Genomic DNA, 6693 nt, shown 5'->3' with positions numbered 1-6693 from the left:
TTTCCCCGAAGTAGCCCCTGGCAGGGAGTCAGGGCAGCTTCTCTGTGCCCCTGAGATCTTCCAACCCGAGCCACTGGTGCTGTTCCAGCTCTTTTCTGAGGCTGGTCCCTGGTGAGACACTGTAGTCTGCTGGCTAAGTGTCAGTGAGGCCTGTGTGTAAGTGGTGAGCTCCCCATCACTGGGGACATGCAAGCAGCTGCTAGGCAGAGAGCCCCTGTGGCCTGGGATTGTGGCTGGCCCTGACCTGCAGATGGCATGGGAGACTGTGCGGGCACAGCTGAAGCCAGGTCTTCTTGACTCCCAGGGCAGAGGCTAAGAGAACCGAAAAAGCTGGAAAAGAAGGAAGAGCTCAAGAAGCAGTGGCTGTTGTTGGTGGAGGAGGGGGGGTTGGGGGGGCACGGGGGACACAGGGATGGACAGGTGCTAGGGCCCAGCTCCTTCAGGAGTGGCGTAGGAGGCGGCCTGGGTTTCACTTTTTTTTTTTTTTTTTTGAGCACCACACCTCTCCTCACCCCGGGTTTCACTTTTATCGTGAACTTTTACTGCTGCACACTTAAAAGCCATCCCACTGGTCACCCCGTGGCCCATCCTGCGTGGCCTTCTCTGGTACCAGTGAGCTGGGAGACAGCATTAGTGGCGTTTCCCCACCAGCACCTCACACAGCACGTCCCTCCAGGAGCCCCAAAACCAGAAGCCAGGACACCCCCAAACAACCCCCTTCTCCCCACTGCCCACGGCTGCCACCCTTCCATCCAGACCTGTCATCCTGCCTCTGCGCACAGGGCCACCTCCTGCCCCTCCACCCTTCCCAGCAGCCCGAGGGATATTTCTAGAAGGCCTGACCAAGCCCTTCCCCTGCCGGAAACCTCCCAGGCCATCCTGTGAATAAAGTCCAGGTTGCTTATCAGACCTCCCTCGAGCTTATCACGCTGCATCTCCCCGGCCGCACCCTGCTACACTCACAGTACAGCTTCGAGCCCACACTGGCCCCCAGCACCCACCCCTCATTCTCATCCTCCAAGACCCCACTCTGGGGCCCCTTGGAGCCACCGAAGGCTCTTGGGGCCTACATTGCTCCCCCATTTGTCCTGGGGTCCCCATCTGTGCATCCCAGGACTGCCATGTGGACTCGTGTCTGCACACACCTCCCCCAGTGGGAACCCACCACCTTCCAGCCTCACCTGGAAACTGCCTTCGCTCTTTGCTCTTCTTCGGGTCAGTTTCCTCATCTGCAAAGTGACATTATAGCCTCCTTCCACCAAGGGTTACCCCACGGCCAGGCACACAGTAGGCACACAATAAATGGAGCATCATGTGCCCATGGGTGGGGGGGAACAGGTAAAAGCAGTATAAGCTCGACAGACTCCAGGATGGGGGCCCAGACATCAGGCCGGCCCTTTAGAAATCATGATGACCTTAGCCTGAGACCAACGGAGAGAGAGAAAGAGAGAGAGAGGAGAAAGAGAAAGACGAGAGACAGAGAAAGAGGGGAGAGAGATGGAGAAAGAGAGAGGAGAAAGAAAGGCTGGGGGTAGAGAGAGAAGAGATAGAGCAAGAGCCTCCATAGGAAGGACCATGAGAACTGAGGACTGAAGGCTAAGCAGGAAAATCACTTTGTTGGAGAGGAAGGGGAAAGGGCAGAGGGAACAGGAGTTGCAAAGGCCGTGTCAGGAGGGAAGACTCGAAGGTAGGCTGGTGTCACTGGTGCAGGGGACTGGGAGGAGGGTGTGGGGGCCGCGAGAGGAAGGGGTGCAGGCAACAGGACCCAGTCAGGCCCCTACTCCAGCCTCTCCCACCAATTTCCATGCCTACATTCTCATTTGATACTTATAGCCACCATTTAAAAGTGGCTCTCGGCCAGGTGAAGTGGCTCGCACCTGTAATCCTAGCATTTTGGGAGGCCGAGGTGGGAGGATCACCTGAGGTCAGGCGTTCGGGACCAGCCTGGCCAACATGGCAAAACCCTGTCTCTACTAAAAATACAAAAATTAGCCAGGTGTGGTGGTGCGTGCCTGTAATCCCAGCTACTCAGGAGGCTGGGGTGAGAGAATCACTAGAACCTGGGAGGTGAAGGTCTCAGTGAGCTGAGATTGCACCAGTACACTCCAGCCTGGGTGACAGAATGAGACTCTGTCTCAAAAAAAAAAAAGCTGGCTGTGGGCCAAGTGTGGTGGCTCATGCCTGTAGTCCTAGCTACTCAGGAGGCTGAGGAGGGAGGCTCATTTGAGAACAGGAGGTCGAGGCTGCAGTGAGCTGTGATCACACCAGTGCACTTCAGCCTGGGCAACAGAGAGAGACATTCTCCCTCTAATGTGTGTGTGGGAGTGGGTTGGCTGTGGGTTTAAAACCCAACATTGGCTGGGTGCAGTGGATCATGCCAGTAATCCCAGCACTTTGGGAGGCTGAAGTGAGAGGTTGCTTGAGGCTAGGAGTTCAAGACCAGCCTGGGCAACATAGCAAGACCCCACCTCTACAAAAATACAAAAAAAAATTAGTTGGGTGTGGTGGTGCACACCTGTAGTCCCAGCTATCTGGGAGGGTGAGGCAGGAGGATTGACTGAGACTGAGAGGTTGAGGCTGCAGTGAGCTGTGATCATGCCACTGCACTCCAGCCTGGGTGACAGAGCAAGACCCTGTCTTACTGTTTATCATCTACAAAATAAGTGGCTGTATCCATTCTGCAGCTCAAAAAACTGAGGTTCCGAGAAAAGAGGAGAGGCGAGGCGAGGGGAGGAGAGGGAGGGGATAAGGCCCCCCGATCGGCCTGCCCTCTCAGGCAGCGGCCCTGACTGACACGAGATGAGGTCCATGAGAAGGTCAGCCCAGTTGATGTCCTGTCCGAGTGGTCACCCCGGTCCGGGGCAGGACTTCCAGGCCAGACAACCTGTTTCCCCACTTCCTGCCTCCACATGTGATCTGACCCCCTCAAAGATAGAGGCAGGGAGAAAGGGGTCTCTCAGCCCATCAGGGTGGCAGGGCCTGTGCTGGGGACCCAGGGATGGCCTGACCTGAGGCATCGGTCATTTTAGTCCAGAACATCCACCTCAGTTTGCATTAGCTTAGCTCCTGGAGGACACGGTGGCTGCTGGGTCCCCAGAAGGAGCTGCAGAGCGGGGGACCCAGGCACCACACCTGGACTTACTAGGGGCCGACTCCTTCCACCAGAGGATTTAACCCTGAATATCATCTGACCAAGGCTGCTGGGTCAAGCTGGAACAGAATTGGCTCCTTGAGTCTGGGAGGCAGAGGTGGAGACACCAGGATGGCCGGAACGCGGAGGGCGTGAGGAAAAGAACCAAGGGAGGTGTCCTGGCCGAGTGGTGTTTCCCATGGGGCTTCTCAGAGCCTTCATCGCTGATATATACCTCCACTCTCCCAGGGAGTGGCCACACCGCACAGTGGTTCCCAAACTGACTTGCCCACAGGACCCTTGTGGACAGTTGTGGGGGATCACGTTAGCGCCACTGCAGTGTGGAAGGGATGCCTCCACCCCGTCCGAGGCAGCCGTCAACAAACGGCTCACTCCAGTGGTGGTAGATGCCAATGCCATCCCTACGGCCCTCCAGCAGGACAGGGATTGGGAAGCTGTGACACCCCGTTTTAAGGGGCCACCCATTAATTAATTAGGGTCCATGAATAATGCATACCGCCTTGGGTATATTAATAGCATATTTATATGGTGTGCTATGGGGAGTATACATTCTCATCTGAACACCTCACAAATAATTCACGACGCCGCTTCTTCCCCAGCCTCCAGAAGAGACAGCCTGGCCAGTGCTGCGGCTGGGGCTGGTGGGCTGCTTCCCACAGCCAAATTTTACATTTCATTATAAATGGCTTTGCTGGGCATGTCGGTAACTCGTACATTTCCATCCACTTTATTATTAATGGCTTTCCTGAACTGTAGCAGCCCGACGCCGCGCACAATGCGTTATAAATATTTGATCCGGCATCTATGGCCTGCCATTTATCATTTATAACGGGTTACAAAAACATTATAAAACATTTACTGCACATTTATAGATCATTTTCGACTACCACCACGATGTGTTATAAATACATTATTAATCCTCTCCACGCCATTTATAGGAATCCCTTGTAATGGGGCCCAGCCCCCCCACCCTTGAGGTGCGAGCACAGAGCTCGCACGGGGGCTTTCGGGGGTCACTGGCAGCAGGACCTGGACAGACAGAGAAGCCTGGACTACTGACTGCTGTGTGTCCTTGGCTGGATCATGGCACCTCTCTGTTCAGAGAAGAGGGATAATAGCAACAGATGCCTGGCACTGGGCACCTGCTGCGTGTCACACAGGGCCTTCGCTGCCCCCAAATCTCAGGTCTTTTAAATTTTTTTATTTTTTTGAGATGGAGTCTCACTCTGTTGCCCTGGCTGGAGTGGAGGGGCACGATCTCAGCTCACCACAGCCTCCGACTCCCAGGTTCAAGTGATTCTCTGGCCTCAGCCTCCCAAGTAGCTGGGATTACAGGCGCCTGCCACCATGCCAGGCTAGTTTTTGTATTTTTAGTAGAGACAGGGTTTCATCATGTTGGCAAGGCTGGTCTTGAACTCCTGATGTCAGGTGATCCACTCAGCCTCCAAAAGTGCGGGATTACAGGTGTGTCAGTGTACCCAGTCTTGTTTTATTTTTTGAGACAGTCTTGCCCTATCATCCCCGCTGGAGTGCAGTGGCACACTCTCAGTTCACTGCAACCTGTCTCCTGGGTTCAAATGACTCTCCCACTTCAGCCTCCGAGTAGCTGGGATTAAAGGCACACACCACCATGCCCGGCTAATTTTTGTTTATTTTTGAGATGGACTCTCCCTCTGTCACCCAGCCTAGAGTGCAGTGGTATGATCTTGGCTCCTTGCAACCTCTGCCTCCTAGGTTCAAGCAATTCTCTACCTCAGTCTCCCAAGTAGCTGCGATTACAGGTGCCTGCCACCATGCCCGGCTATTTTGTATTTTTAGTAGAGACGGGGTTTCACTATCTTGGCCAAGCTGGTCTTGAACTCCTGACCTCAGGTGATCCGCCGCCTTGGCCTCCCAAAGTGCTGGGATTACAGGTGTGAGCCACTGCGCCCAGCCTTGTTTTTACTTTATTTTTTGAGACAGAGTCTCACTCTGTCACCAGGCTTGAGTGCAGTGGTACGATCTCGGCTCACTGCAACCTCAGCCTCCTGAGTAGCTGGGACTACAGGCACATGCCACCACATCCAGCTAATTTTTGTATTTTTAGTAGAGACGGGATTTCACCATGTTGGCCAGGATGGTCTTGATGTCTTGACCTCATCATCCACCTGCTTAGCCTCCCAAAGTGGTGGCATTACAGGCGTGAGCCACTGCGCCTGGCCCCTTGTTTTTATTTTTTTGAGACGGAGTCTTGCTCTGTCACCCAGGCTAGAGTGCAGTGGCTCAATCTCAGCAATCTCTGCCCACTGCAGGCTCCGCCTCCTGGGTTGGGTTCAAGGGATTTTCCCACCTTGGTCTCCAAGTAGCTGAGATTAAGGGCATACACCACCATGCCTGGCTAATTTTTTTTTCTTTTTTTGAGAGAGTCCCGCTCTGTCACCCAGGCTCAAGTGATCTCAGCTCACTGCAACCTCCACCTCCTGGGTTCCAGCAATTCTTCTGCCTCAGCCTCCCAAATAGCTGGGATTACAGGTGTGCATCATCATGCTTGGCTAATTTTTTGTATTTTTAGTAGAGATGGGGTTTCACTATCTTGGCCAGGCTGGTCTCAAACCCCTGACCTCAGGTGATCCACCCACCTTGGCCTCCCAAATAGCTGGGATTACAGGCACCTGCCACCATGCTCGGCTAATTTTTTGTATTTTTAGTAGAGTCAGGTTTTCACCACGTTGGCCAGGGTGGTCTTGAACTCCTGACCTCAGGTGATCCACTTGCCTTGGCCTCCCAAATAGCTGGGATTACAGGCGTGAGTCACTGCATCCGGCCTCAGGCGTTATTGTCATACCCATTTCACAGGTGAGGAATCAGGCTCAGAGAGGGGCAGTGATTTGTCCAAGGCCACAGTCAGCGAGTGTGAGAGCCCTAGGGTGGGTCCTGCCTCGAGTCACCCATCTGGATGGGCTCCCCAGAGGCTCTCCTGACAGGACTCTGTGGACATGGCTCCCGGGGTCTTGGCTGGAATGCTGACTGGGGATGAAGGGGGCCTAAAGGGTCTTTGGGATCCAGCAGCCCTTCCACAGTACCCCACCTCTGTAGGCCTCCAACCCTGTGTGCCCAAGGACCCTGTGTCCCCAGGAGCCTGGTGCACAAGGCAGACTATGGTCGGTGAGGCTCTCGCCAGGCCCCTGCATTTTCCATCCCAGGGAGGGCATGTGGCCACCTCCCAGTTCCCTCCCCTCCCAGGGCCCCAGTCTCCCTAGCAAGGGATGAGCTCCCCAGGAGCCCTCTGTGTGCCAGGCCTGCCCCATGCCCCCTGAGGCTTGCAGGCCCCTCTAGGCCTGGCTCCACAGCAGGAGGGCAACCACGGGAAAAGAGAGCTGCGGGCTCTGGACCCTCCCTTCTGCCCGCCTTGCTGGTCAGCCAGAGCCCTGTGGCCCCCTACAAATCCATGGGCCCAACCCCCCTAAACCCCTCAAGACCCACCCACCACGCTGCCTTCCCCCAACTGCCCTTTCTAACTCCCAGGCGCAGAGAGGGTGCCCGATGCACCCTGGTACAGGCAT

The sequence above is a fragment of the Aotus nancymaae genome, unplaced genomic scaffold (genome assembly GCF_030222135.1).
Source record: "Aotus nancymaae isolate 86718 unplaced genomic scaffold, 86718_ANA_hifiasm-v0.15.2.pri h1tg000064l_1, whole genome shotgun sequence".
Taxonomy (NCBI): Eukaryota; Metazoa; Chordata; class Mammalia; order Primates; family Aotidae; genus Aotus; species Aotus nancymaae.
The sequence above is the reverse complement of the archived record's forward strand: the minus strand, read 5'-3'. Positions refer to the sequence as shown.